The sequence below is a fragment of the Orcinus orca genome, chromosome X, assembly GCF_937001465.1.
Source record: "Orcinus orca chromosome X, mOrcOrc1.1, whole genome shotgun sequence".
Classification (NCBI taxonomy): domain Eukaryota; kingdom Metazoa; phylum Chordata; class Mammalia; order Artiodactyla; family Delphinidae; genus Orcinus; species Orcinus orca.
Window position 1 is genome coordinate 74,759,596 of NC_064580.1, and position 15,242 is coordinate 74,774,837.

Consider the following 15,242-nt stretch of genomic DNA (forward strand, 5'->3'; position numbering starts at 1 on the left):
TTTTGCAGCTTTTTTAACCTTTATTTTATTTTTTTTACTTTTTATTTTTATACAATTTTTAAAGGTTACTTTCCATTTACAGTTGTTGCAAAATATTGGCTATATTCCTTGTGTTGTACAATATATCCTTGAGCCTATCTGAAACCCAATAGTTTGTACCTCCCACTCCCCTGCCCCTATAGTGCCCTTCCCTCTCCCTCTCCCCCGACTGGTAATCACTAGTTGTATTCTCTATATCTGTGAGTCTGCTTCTTTTATGTTATATTCACTAGTTTGTTGTACTTTTTAGATTCCACATATAAGTGATATCATACAGTATTTATCTTTCCCTGACTTATTTCACTAAGCATAATAACCTCCAAGTGCATCCATGCTGCTGCAAATGGCAAAACTTCATTCTTTTTTATGTCTGAGTAGTATTCCATTGTATATCTATACCACATCTTCTTCATCCATTCATCTGTTGATGGACACTTCGGTTGTTTCCTTGTTTTGGTTATTGTAAATAATGTTGCTATGAACATTGAGGTGTATGCACCTTTTTGAATCAGTGTTTCGAAGAAAAATATGTTCTGACTAAACTCCTAAGCTTCCTTAATCTTTGTTCCTATTTTTGTCATTTTATTTAAGATTATCATGCACCCAAATTTTCTGGAATTTTTAAGATATGTTTTCAAAAACAATAAAATATCCACGCCACAGGGGAAAGTCACTGGATGAAATTCTCCATATTTACCAACAGATGGCAGTGATCAACCATTAAGTGTATCTTCCTAGGCCGTTCTGGTTTGCTGAGGAAGAGCCTCCTCTGTAAAAATTCAAAAGCAGAAAACCTGTAGTTAAGCACTCAGGGCCAAATCATTGAGAGGACTTACCATCAGTATCAAATTATGGCGATTCTGATAAAATCTTAACTGATTTGTGTCACACTAACAGCATTGTAAAGCAAGCATCAATCAAGTGGAAAATAGGAAAATAGAAAACTGTAATGGTGAAGGATCACAACTATCTTTTTTCTAAAGTATACATATATGATGGAAATACGTATGCCAAAATATTAACAATACTTTTCTTTAGGTGGGAAACTATAGGTTAATTTTCCTTAATATATAAAAATTCTTCATAATCGTGAAGTAAAAGATCAACAATTCAATAAAAGAATGGACAAATTAGATGAACTGACAGTTCATTGAAAAGGAAATTCGAATAGCTCTTAAACATATAAAAATATGTTAACCTTCCTTCATTATTATGAAACGTGACTGTAATTATACTGAAATACCATTTTTTGCCTATCATTTTAGTAAAGATCCAAAAGTTTGTTAATATGTTCTATTAGAAAGGCTCTGAGGAAAATGGCTGGTGGAAAGGCAGTTTGGCAATTACAAATGCATATATCATTTGACCTAGCAATATCACTTGGGGGAGTGAATATCCTGCAGATATATTCCCATAAGTGCAGACTGATATGTTTATAATATTTTTATTGCTGCATGGATTACAATAGGAAAGGATTGGAAACCACACAAATGCCTATCAAGAGAGGCTAGTTAAATAATCTATAGTACATCCATACAATGGAACGCTATGGGAATTTACAAAAGACGAAGTGGATTATCTCTGTACTGATATGAAAAGATCTCCAAGACAGGTATAGTGAAAAACAAAAAATGGTGCAAAAAAGTGTGTATGGTGTGCTTCGTTCTGTATAAGAAAGAGGAGGAAGTAAGAATATATATTCATGTTGCTTATATTTATATTAAAAAACTTTGGATTAATACACAAGCAACTATAAAAATGATTACTGCTTAGGGGGTTGCGTGTGGAGACTGAATGGTTGGAGGTCAGGGGTGAGAAAAAGAAATTCATTGTTTAAATTATTACTCATTCAAAAATTTTCAGAGTATTTTGCTTTTAATAATGGAAAAAATAAAACTTTAGTTAGTTAATTAGTTACAGCTGTTAGTAATATTGTGCCATTATTATTTTCCTGATTTTGATAATGTACTATAGCTATATAAGATGTAAACTTTAGAGGAAGCAGAGTCAAGGTAATATAGGAACACACTGTGCAATTTTTGCAACTTGTCTGTAAGTCTAAAGTCATTTCAAAATAGAACGTTTTTAAAAATAAACATTGGTTGAAAACCTCTTTGGTCCAAAGTCCTGCTGGAATGTGTAGGAAGACAGATGAACATCATTATGCCTGGTGTCCAGGGATATGATAAAGATCCATGAAACAATGGACAAGTCTAGGTCAGGTTCCTTTGCTATACCCTCTTTTTATTTTTTTAATAAATTTATTTATTTTATTTATTTATTTTTTGCTGTGTTGGGTCTTCGTTGCTGCATGCGGGCTTTCTCTAGTTGCGGTGAACGGGGGCTACTCTTCGTTGTGGTGTGCAGGCTTCTCATGGCAGTGGCTTCTCTTGTTGAGGAGCACGGGATCTAGGCGCACGGGCTTCAGTAGTTGTGGCACCTGGGCTCAGTAGTTGTGGCTTGCGGGCTATAGAGCGCAGGCTCAGTAGTTGTGGCACACAGGCTTAGTTGCTCTGCAGCATGGGGTATCTTCCCAGTCCAGGGTTCGAACTCACGTCCCCTGCATTGGCAGGCAGATTCTTAACCACTGCACCACCAGGGAAATCATGCTATACCCTCTTGCAGGAAGATGTTTCTTCCTTAGTAACATATCTTATTTTGCAACTATATTCTGGTTTGGGTGATTTTTTTTTAATATCTTCTTCCCCACTAGGAGCAGGAAAATGTCTGTACATATTGTACATGATAAGTGTCTTAAAGCATGTGTAGGGAATGTAAGTGGAAGAAAGATTATTTTTCTTTTGCCTAGTTCCGAAATTCAGAACCAAAACCAATGGTGGAGATTATGGTAGGCAAACTTCAATTCGATGTAATATATCTATTTTCTAACAGTTGGAGCAATCAAATAATTAAACAGATTGGTCCCGTGAGGGGAGCACTCCTCAAAACTGAAAATATTCCAAAAAAGGGTAGGATGAGACAGGAGTGACATCTTCAGGTGGAAGAATAGACTAGATAACAGATAAGATTCTATGATAGTCACTGCTAAGGTTCTGTATCCTTTCTGGCATATCACCCTTTAAATTTGCTTCAGCTTCCTTCATATTTGAAGAATCAAAGGAGCTTTTGTTTATTGCTATCCTTCAACTCTGTGTTTTCAGTATGTTAAATGCCAAGGTTATTGTTTGAAGCTCATTTTCTAATAAGTAATATTTAGCTCATTGAAGCTTATCTGCTGAGTTCTACCCACTCACTCAGTCTTGCGAGATCTCCACGCAGATTTTCCTTGTCAGCTTGGCAGTTCATTTTCAGGAAGGTCAGCATCAGATGTTAGTATGGAAGAAATTTTAGAGACCATCTATTCAATGACAGACACTTTAACGGCCTTTGGTGTGGAAACTTGTAAAAGTTTTTTGAAAGTTTAAATAAGTTATAACCATTTCAACCCCCTTACTCAAAATGCTCAAAAAACCCTAGTTGATTTTGTCAGTCATAATTTTCCTTTATAGAAATCATGATTGCTTTTACATAATAAGTTATGTTTTCTTAAGCATCTGATGATATTGCTGTTAATCTTCCACCTCACCCACAATGTAAGAATAAGAATTATTGGTCTATAGTTCTCAGGATTCTTATGGATTGGAGTCAGCATAGTGGCCATGTATAACAAAATGTAACACTTCGTGGTCATATATTCCACAATTTCAATTTTGACTTTCTTCAAACTGTTCAAGAGATGCTCTCCAGCCCTTATGATTCTCCTACACCTAGTATTTTGACTAAGACTTGACAAGTGATTCTGAATAAATCTTTCTGCAATGAAAAAACTGTTCTATAAATCTGTGCTGTCCAATGTGTCAGCCACTAGCCACATATGGCTATAGTGGACTTGAAATTCGGCTAGTATGACTAAGGAGTGGGTTTATTTTATTTTAATTAATTTAAATTTAAATAACCAAATCTGACTAGTGGCTACCATATTGGATAGAACAGGTATGACCACCCTACACATTTAAAGTAACTTTTCTCTGACACCTTTGATTCTTTTTAATCTACATTTTTTTAATGTATTTATTTGGCTGCATTGGGTCTTAAGTTGCGGTGAGTGGACTCTTTGTTGCAGCATGCCAGCTTCTCTCTAGTTGTGGCATGTGGACTCCAGAGCACACGGGCTCAGTAGTTGCAGCACATAGGCGTAGTTGCCCTGTGGCATGTGGGATCTTAGTTCCCCGACCAGGGATCAAACTCCCGTCCCCTGCATTGGAAGGCAGATTCTTAACGACTGGACCAGCAGGGAAGTTCCCTTTGATTTACTAAACACTTTCAGGAAAGCTTTATTCTTAATTTCCCTCAGTAAAAACCAATGAAAATAATTCATGTAGTGTCTTCACTAATCTTATTGTTAATTCTAAAACTAGCTTTTTTGTCTGTTCTCTCATTTCCCTCTTTGGGTTATGGTGTAAAAATATCTGAGCTTGGAATCATATGATCAGAGCCTGAGAAATAGTTCTGTGATCTTTTTACATATAGAATTTATACAGTCTGAATCTGTTGAATCGTGGTAATCAAGCAGTTCAAATGATTTTTTTTCCCCAATCAACCGTCCGTTCAGTATCATTAAGACTTTACTGTGATTGAGGTACTCTGGGATATAAGTAAGGTAATGGAGTAGAGAAGAACTAACATTTATTGAATACGTCCCATACACAAGGCATTTTTAAATCACAGAATGTCTGTAACATAGGATATCTATTTTAATCTTCATGACTGCCCCTGCATAGTCTTATTAATCCTATTTTTAATAACGAGGAAATCAACAATAAGATAGGTTAAGTGACTGTACATTTTTTCTGGGTTTTTTGGTACATTTAAAATGCATACCTCTCAAAATAAAACAAGGCTTCATTTTTTAAAAGTTCTAGACCTTTTAAATTTCTGGAAATTTCTAACCCTTACTCTATAATTGTAAAGAGAAAACAGACTACCACAGAATTCTAGTAGTTTCTAATTTGTTCATTTAAAAAATACTATGACTCTGCGAATGGTCTCTGGTATGTTTTAAGCATATTCTACCATTTAATATCTCTTTGGAAATAATTTTTTACCTTTCTTGAATGTAAAAAATGTAGTATGTAAAAAGATATTTGGGGCAGAGTTTCAAGATGGCGGAGGAGTAAGACATGGAGATCACCTTCCTCCCCACAAATACATCAAAAATACATCCACATGTGGAACAACTCCTACAGAACACCTACTGAACGCTGGCAGAAGACCTCAGACTTCCAAAAGGCAAGAAATTCCCCACGTACCTGTGTAGGGCAAAAGAAAAAACAGAGACAAAAGAATAGGGACAGGACCTGCACCTCTGGGAGGGAGCTGTGAAGGAGGAAAAGCTTCCACACACTAGGAAGCCCCTTCACTGGTGATGACGGTGGGTGGGTGGGGGGGAAGCTTTGGGGCCACGGTGAAGAGCGCAGCAACAGGGGTGTAGAGGGCAAAGCAGAGAGATTCCTGCACAGAGGATTGGTGCCGACCAGCTCTCACCAGCCTGAGAGGTTGTCTGCTCACCCACCGGGGCAGGTGGTGGCTGAGAGCTGAGGCTTGGGCTTTGGAGGTCAGATCCCAAGCAGAGGACTGGGGGTGGCTGCGTGAGCACAGCCTGAAGGGGGCTAGTATGCCACAGCTAGCCAGGAGGGAGTCTGGGAAAAAGTCTGGACCAGCCTAAGAGGCAAGAGACCATTGTTTTGGGGTGCACGATGAGAGGAGATTCAGGGCACTGCCTAAATGAGCTCCAGAGATGGGCACGAGCTGCGGCTATCAGCACAGACACCAGAGATGGGCATGAGATGCTAAGGCTGCTGCTGCAGGCACCAAGAAACCTGTGTGCAAGCACAGGTCACTATCCGTACCTCCCCTCCAGGGAGCTTTTGCAGCCCCACATTCCCAGGGTCCCATGATCCAGGGACAACTTCCCCAGGAGAACACACGGTACGCCTCAGGCTGTTGCAACGTCATGCTGGCCTTTGCTGCTGCAGGCTTGCCTCACAACTGTACCCTTCCCTCCCCTTGGCCTGAGTGACAGAGCTCCCTAATCAGCTGCTCCTTTAACCCTGTCCTGTCTGGGCAGGGAACAGACGCCCTCAGGAGACCTACACGCAGAGGCAGGGCCAAATACAAAGCTGAACCCCAGGAACTGTGTGAAGAAAGAAGAGAAAGGGAAATTTCTCCCAGCAGCCTCAGGAGCAGGGGATTAAATCTCCACAATCAACTTGATGTGCCCTGCATCTCTGGAATACCCAAATAGACAATGAATCTTACCAAAATTGAGGCAGTGGATTTTGGGAGCAACTGTTGACTTGGGGTTTGCTTTCTGCATCTAATGTGTTTCTGGTTTTAAGTTTATCTTAGTTTAGTCTTTAGAGCTTATTATCATTGGTTGATTTGTTTACTGATTTGGTTGCTCTCTTCCTTTTTATATATATATTTTTTCCCTTTTTCTCCTTTTATGAGTGTGTATGTCTATGCATCTTTGTGTGATCTTCTCTGTATAACTTTGCTTTTACCATTTGTCCTAGAGTTCTGTGTCTCTGGTTTTTTTTGTACTATATATTTTAGCACTTTTTATCATTGGTGGATTTGATTTTTGGTTTGGTTGCTCTCTTTCATTCTTTTTTATTTCTATTACTGTTTTATTTTTAATAATATTTTTATTTTTAAATTAATAACTTTTATTTTTCTTTCTTTCTTTCCTTCTTTCTTTCCTTCTTTTCTTTCTTTCTTTCTTTCTTTCTTTCTTTCTTTCTTTCTTTTTTTCTTTCTCTTTCTCTTTCTTTCCTTCCTTCCTTCCTTCTTTCCTTCCTTCCTTCCTTCCTTCCTTCTTTCTTTCTTTCTTTCTTTCTTTCTTTCTTTCTTTCTTTCTTTCTTTCTTTCTTTCTTTCTTTCTTTCTTTCTTTCTTTCTATCTCCCTTTTCTTCTGAGCCCTGTGGCTGACAGAGTCTTGGTGCTCCAGCTGGGTCTCAGGTCTGAGCCTCTAAGGTGGGAGAGCTGAGTTCAGGACACTGGTCCAACAGAGGCCTCCCAGCCCCACATAATATCCAATGGCAAAAGCTCTTTCAGAGATCCCCATCTTGACTCTAGGACCCAGCTCCACTCAATGACAAGCAAGCTACAGTGCAGGACACACTATGCCAAACAACTGGCAAGACAGGAACACAACCCCACCCATTAGTAGAGAAGCTTCCTAAAATCATAATAATTTCACAGACACCCCGAAACACACCACCGGATGCAGTCCTGCCCACCAGAAAGACAAGATCCAGCCTCATCCTCCAGAACACAGGCACCAGTCCCCTCCACCAGGAAGCCTACACAACACACTGAACCAACGTTAGCCACTGGGGACAGACACCAAAAACAATGGGAAACACGAACCTGCAGCCTGCAGAAAGGAGACCTAAAACACAGTAAGATAAGCAAAATGAGAAGACAGAGAAACACAAAGCAGATGAAGGAGCAAGGTAAAAACCACCAGACCAAACAAATGAAGAGGAAATAGAGTCTACCTGAAAAAGAATTCAGACGAATGATAGTAAAGATGATCCAAAATCTTGGAAATAGAATGAGAAAATACAAGAAACTTTTAACAAGGACCTAGAAGAACGAAAGGGCAAACAAACAATGATGAACAACACAATAAAGGAAATTAAAATTATCTAGAAGGAATCAATAGCAGACTAACTGAGGCAGAAGAACGGGTAAGTGAACTGGAAGATAAAATAGTGGCAAGAGCTACCACAGCACACAATAAAAAAAAAATAATGAAAAGAATTGAGGACAGTCTCAGAGACTTCTGGGACAACGTTAAACACACCAACATGCAAATTATAGGGTTCCCAAAAGAAGAAGAGAAAAAGAAGAGACTGAGAAACTATTCAAAGAGAATATAGTTGAAAAGTTCCCTAATATGGGAAAGGAAATAGTCAATCAAGTCCAGGAAGCACAGAGAGTCCCATACAGGATAAATCCAAGAAAAAACATGCTAAGACACATATTAATCAAACTATCAAAAATTAAATACAAAGAAAAAATACTAAAAGCAGCCAGGGAAAAGCAACAAATATCACACAAGAGAATCCCCATAACGATAACAGCTGATCCTTCAGCAGAAACTCTGCAGGCCAGAAGGGAGTGGCAGGACAAATTTAAAGTGATGAAAGAGAAAAACCTACAACCAAGATTTCTCTACCCAGCAAGGATCTCATTCAGATTCGACAGGGAAATTAAAAACTTTACAGACAAGCAAAAGCTAAGAGAATTCAGCACCACAAAACCAGCATCACAACAAATGCTAAAGGAAACTCTCTAGGCAGGAAACACAAGAGAAGGAAAAGACCTAAAATAACAAACCCAAAACAATTTAGAAAATGGTAATAGGAACACACATATCGATAACTACCTTAAATGTAAATGGATTAAATGCTGCAACCAAAAGACATAGAATAGCTGAATGGATACATAAACAAGACCTGTATACATGCGGTCTACAAGGGACACACTTCAGACCTAGGGACACATACAGACTGAGAGTAAGTGGATGGAAAACGTTATTCCATGCAAATGGAAAAGAAAAGAAAGCTGGAGTAGCAATTGTCATATCAGATAAAATAGACTTTAAAATAAAGATTATTATAAGAGACAATGAAGGACACTACATAATGATCAAGGGATCAATCCAAGAAGAAGATATAACAATTTTAAATATTTATGCACCTAACAAAGGAGGACCTCAATACTTAAGGAAATATTAACAGCCATAAAAGAGGAAATCAACAGTAACACAGTCATAGTAGGGTACTTTAACACCCCACTTTTACCAATAGAAAGATAATGCAAAATGAAAATAAATAAGGGAGCCCAAGCTTTAAATGATACATTAAACAAGATGGACTTCATTGATTTATAGGGCATTCCATCCAAAAACAACAGAATACACTTTCTTCTCAAGTGCTCATGGAACATTCTCCAGGATAGATCATATCATGGGTCACAAATCAAGCCTTGGTAAATTTAAGAAAATTGAAATCGTATCAAGTATCTTTTCCAACCAAAATGCTATGAGACTAGATATCAATTACAGGAAAAAATCTGTAAAAAACACAAAGACATGGAGGCTAAACAATACACTACTAAATAACCAAGAGATCACTGAAGAAATCAAAGAGGAAATCAAGAAATACCTAGAAACAAATGACAATGAAAACACAACGACATAAAAGCTATGGGATGCAGCAAAAGCAGTTCTAAGAGGGAATTTAATAGCAATACAGTCCTACCTCAAGAAACAAGAAACAACTCAAATAAACAACCTAACCTTACAACTAAAGTAATTAGAGAAAGAAGAACAAAAGACCCAAATGTTAGCAGAAGGTAAGAAATCATAAAAATTAGACCAGAAATAAATGAAAAATAAATGAAGGAAACAATAACAAAGATCAATAAAACTAAAAGCTGGTTCTTGGAGAAGATAAACAAAACTGAAAAACCATTAGCCAAACTCATCAAGAAAAGAATGGAAAAGACACAAGTCAACAGAATTAGAAATGAAAAAGGAGAAGTAACAACTGACACTGCAGAAATACAAAGGATTGTGAGAGATTACTACAAGCAAATATATGCCAATAAAATGGACAATCTGGAAGAAATGGACAAATTCTTAAAAAATCACAACCTTCTGAGAATGAACCAGGAAGAAATAGAAAATATAAACACACCAATCACAAGCACAGAAATTGAGACTGTGATTAAAAATCTTCCAACAAACAAAAGCCCAGGACCAGATGGCTTCACAGGCAAATTCTATCAAACATTTAGAGAAGAGCTAACACCTGTCTTTCTCAAACTCTTCCAAAATATAACAGAGGGAGGAACACTCCCAAACTCATTCTATGAGGCCACCATCACCTTGATACCGAAACAAGGCAAAGATGTCACAAAGAAAGAAAACTACCGGCCAATATCACTGATGAACATAGATGCAAAAATCCTCAACAAAATACTAGCAAACAGAATCCAACAGCACATTTAAAGGATCATACACCATGATCAGGTGGGGTTTATCCCAGGAATGCAAGGATTCTTCAATATACACAAATCAATCAATGTGATACACCATATTAACAAATTGAAGGACAAAAACCATATGATCATCTCAATAGATGCAGAAAAAGCTTTCAACAAAATTCATCACATATTTATGATAAAAACCCTGCAAAAAGTAGGCATAGAGGGAACTTACCTCAGCATAATAAAGGCCACATATGACAACCCACAGCCAACATCATTCTCAACGGTGAAAAAGTGAAATCATTTCCACTAAGATCAGGAACAATACAAGTTTTCCCACTCTCACCACTATTTTTCAACATAGTTTTGAAAGTTTTAGCCACAGCAATCAGAGAAGAAAAGGAAATGAAAGGAATCCAAATCGGAAAAGAAGAAGTAAATCTGCTACTGTTTGCATATGACATGATACAGTATATAGAGTATATCAGAGACACTTACAGAAAACTACTAGAGCTAATCAATGAATTTCATAAAGTAGCAGGATACAAAATTAATGCATAGAAATCTCTTGCATTCCTATACACTAATGATGAAAAATCTGAAAGAGAAATTAAGGAAATACTCCCATTTACCATTGCAACAACAACAACAAAAAAATACCTAGGAATAAACCTACCTTAGGATATGAAAGACCTGTATGCTGAAAACTATAAGACACTGATGAAAGAAATTAAAGATGATACAAACAGATGGAGAGATATACCATGTTCTTGGATTGGATGAATCAGCACTGTGAAAATGACTATACTACCTAAAGCAATCTACAGATTCAATGCAATCCCTATCAAATTACCAATGGTATTTTTCACAGAACTAGAACAAAAAAATTCTCCAATTTTTATGGTAATACAAAAGACCCTGAATAGCCAAAGCAATCTTGAGAGAGAACAAGAGCACTGGCGGCATCATGCTTCCTGACTTCAGACTATACTACAAAGCTACTGTCATCAAGACATTATGGTACTGGCACAAGAACAGAAATATAGATCAATGGAACAGGATAGAAAATACAGAGATAAACTCACACAAATATGGTCAGCTTATCTTTGATAATGGAGGCAAGAATATAAAATGGAGGAAAGACAGCCTCTTCAATAAGTGGTGCTGGGAAAACTGGATAGCTACATGGAAAAGAATGAAATTAAAACACTCCCTAACACCATACACAGAAATAGACTCAAACTGGATTAACGACCTAAATGTAAGGTCAGACAGTACTAAACTCTTAGAGGAAAACATAGGCAGAACACTCTATGACATACATCGTAGCAAGACCCTTTTTGACCCACCTGCTAGAGAAATGGAAATAAAAACAAAAATAAACAAATGGGACCTAATGAAACTTAAAAGCTTGTGCACAGCAAAGGAAACCATAAACAAGACGAAAGACAACCCTCAGAATGGGAGAAAGTATTTGCAAGTGCAGCAACTGACAAAGGATTAATCTCCAAAATATACAGGCAGCTCATACAGCTCAATATCAAAAAACAAACAACCCAATCCAAAAATGGGCAGAAGATCTAAATAGACATTTCTCCAAAGAAGATATACAGATTGCCAACAAACACATGAAAGGATTCTCAACATCACTAATCATTAGAGAAATGCAAATCAAAGCTACAATGAGGTATCACCTCACACCGGTCAGAATGGCCATCATCAAAAAAATCTGTGAACAATAAATGCCGGAGGGGGTGTAGAGGAAAGTTAACCTCTTGCACTCTTGGTGGGAATGTAAGTTGATACAGCCACTATGGAGAACAGTATGGAGGTTCCTTAAAAAACTAAAAATAGAACTACCATATTACCCAGCAATCCCACTGTTAGGCATATACCCTGAGAAAACCATAATTCAAAAAGAGTCATGTACCACAATGTTTATTGCAGCTCTATTTACAATAGCCAGGACATGGAAGCAACCTAAGTGTCCATCGACAGAAGAATGGATAAAGAAGGTGTGGCACACATAAAAAGAAATGAAATTGAGTTATTTGCAGTGAGGTGGATGGACATAGAGTCTGTCATACAGATTTAAGTAAGTCAGAAAGAGAAACCAAATACTGTATGCTAACACATATATATGGAAACTAAAAAAAAACAGAAACAAAACAAAGGTTCTGAAGAACCTAGGGGCAGGGCAGAAATAAAGACACAGACGTAGAGAATGGATCTGGGGACACGGGGTGGGGGAAGGGTAAGCTGGGACGAAGTGAGGCAGTGACCTAGACATACATACATTACCAAATGTAAAATAGATTGCTAGTGGGAAGCAGCCACATAGCACAGGGAGATCAGATCGGTGCTTTGTGTCCACCTAGAGGGGTGGGATATGGAGGGTGGGAAGGATATGCAAGAGGGAGGAGATATGGTGATATATGTTTATGTATACCTGATTCACTTTGTTATACAGCAGCAACTAACACAATAATGTAAAACAATTATATTCCAATAATGATGTTAAAAAGTAAGTTTTTTACAAATAAATTATTACAAATTATTACAAATAATTACAAATTATTTTTACAAATAATAAGTTTTACAATAATGTAAAACAATTATATTCCAATAATGATGTTAAAAAATAAGTAAGATATTTGGCCATAACACACACGTGAAAATGCAAAATAAATATGCTTTAATGCAGTGGGTATATGGTGCTCTCTTTTTCATACTTTCCATAAAATAATTAAATTTAAAATTTCCAGGCTGGTGTGGGTTTGAAGATAGTTTTACATGTCTATGAGTTGGGTGACATGTGGGGAAGTGGAAAGATTTAAGGAGACGTTTGGGAAGAGGTGTGTGTGTGTGTGTGTGTGTGTGTGTGTGTGTGTCTTTTATTGTAAGAAGTAAAAATAGTTAAAATTATAAAACGGAATATCTAAATGAAAATAATTGTTAATATAAATTAGCCACAGCCTTTTCATGCAGAGATAGGTTTCTCAAACGTGTTTGTACATGCAAAATAGTATATTTCAAAATGGAGATATTATAAAATATTGGGAGGAAATATCTTCATTACTTTTCCACTTGGATTGCAAATTTCTTAATAAATAGGATGTGACAAAATTCTTGATATTCCTGTATGCTTATATGAGTGCTATGTACCACATGAATGCTCAATTAATTTTATTTAATGATGATGAAGAACAGATATTTAGTAAACAGTGCCACCTTTTACTTCTCACTTCTAACTCTCATACGTATTAAAGCAAAGCATTATTTATATCAATGTTTGCCAAATTGTTCACAATATTTTTGGATTTTTTATTTCAGTGTATAGAACAAATTGTTGATCATGCAGTTAATTAGCTCACCCAAGCAGCAATATAATTTAACCATTAGGCTTATCAAAATGACCATACCAAATTCTTTCAAGCTCCAGTGATTTTAGTCATATCGGCCAAACACAGAAACTGTGAAGCTTCATTTCTGTTAGCTTTGCTAAAATGTTCTTTCTTTGAAAGTTTCTATCTCTCATTCTATGGGCATGATATCTCAGAAAACTTGCTGCTAAGGGGGTCTTTTTTGGAAGCAAACAAAATTTTGATGTGACATTTTGTTGTATCAAAAGGTCTTCATCCAGGTTCCAGCATTTCAACTTGCTGAATTCTGAATAAGTGTGGAACAGTTTTTGTTTTCCCCACAGTCCAAGGCTTAAATGTAATCACAGATTTCCTGATAGCTGCATAGCACCCAAAAAGGGAGCAACTTTTTGTAACTGTTGCTTCAAAATCTCAGATAAAAGTTCTCTATGAAATTAATGCTAATAACCACTTGAATCATACATGGAGCTTTCAGACATCAGGCACGGCAAGATATCTGTAACATGAGACTATGAATGCTACTTGGCAAGATTTAATATTCAATTGTCATGTAGCGCTCTAATATGGATGTTGCACAGTTGGAGCCAGACAGCCGCTAACTATACAGCATGGTCAGAATAGTTAATAGCGGCATTCAATAAGTGAATGCTCACAGAAAGTAACCTCTTATCTCTTTTTTAATCATTTCCTTGCTGATTTATTCCCATACCAATCTATTACTAAACTGAAAAGTATGATTGTCAAACTCTTTTTTAGAAATGAAAAGACTTAAAAATATGAGCATTTATGTATTCATGCTTAAAAATGTTCTTTTACTGAATTACAAATAAATATAATGTCCAGTTGTAGCCTTTACAGTTATTGCAGAATGGTCTTAATACAATTATTTTGAAACATATTTATTCTGAAATTATGGTTATAAAACAGCTACACTTGGCCAATAGTGTGCCTCTATTTGTCATCATGAGCTAAGGACAAAATAGTCTAGCCTGTAATATAGATACATAAAATTAGAAATAGCAGAAATAAAATTTAGAAATAACAAAAATAAAGGACTTTTTCTCTCACCAGGAAAATTCTATTCTAATAACCAATGTCCATATCCAATAGTGTCTGTCCTGTTTGAATAAGATAGAGTCATCTGATATAAAAATAAATTAATAATAGTAATAATACTAAAAACTCATGATTATCTACAGATGGTTAATCCACACCTGCTGGTGTCTAACCCAGCTGGATAAAGGTGATGGTCTTATTTTTCAAGGAGCTCAATCCAGTTTGTATTATTCTCCTAATAGGCATGATAATTGGGTTAAGGCTAATCACTAGGAAATGTGCTATAAGAGAACTATGAACATTAATGACAGGATATCTTAGGTAATACCCACTAAAAGATATACTAGATGTTAAAACAAATAACTCTGCTATTTAATAAAATTAATAATGAAATGGAACTTATTCAGTTAGCAGTTGTACTTTATTGTCTTATCACTAGACCCTGTCATTCGTTCAAAAGAGACACAAGTTCAAAATTCTACTATAAAATAATGAAGCCAGTTCTCATAAGCTAAAGAAAAAATCTGAAGTTAATGATTTTAGTGCTTTTCTATGTATGGGAAGATGCAAGAATCTAGGGTCACTGAAATTCTTCCTTAGATGTGCATCTTAACTATTGAGGGGCCCCGTATATCCAAAACACAGAATGCTTCCTGTTTTTCCATCCTGAATTCCCCTCAGGCCACACTGCAGTGCGCTGCA

The 15,242-nt window shown here is 36.6% G+C and overlaps 1 pseudogene; it reads left to right on the plus strand.

Annotated features, from left to right (window-relative positions):
• LOC101285492 (V-type proton ATPase subunit B, brain isoform-like) overlaps window positions 1–15,242 on the plus strand; it is a 35,298-nt pseudogene that overhangs the window by 5,467 nt on the left and 14,589 nt on the right.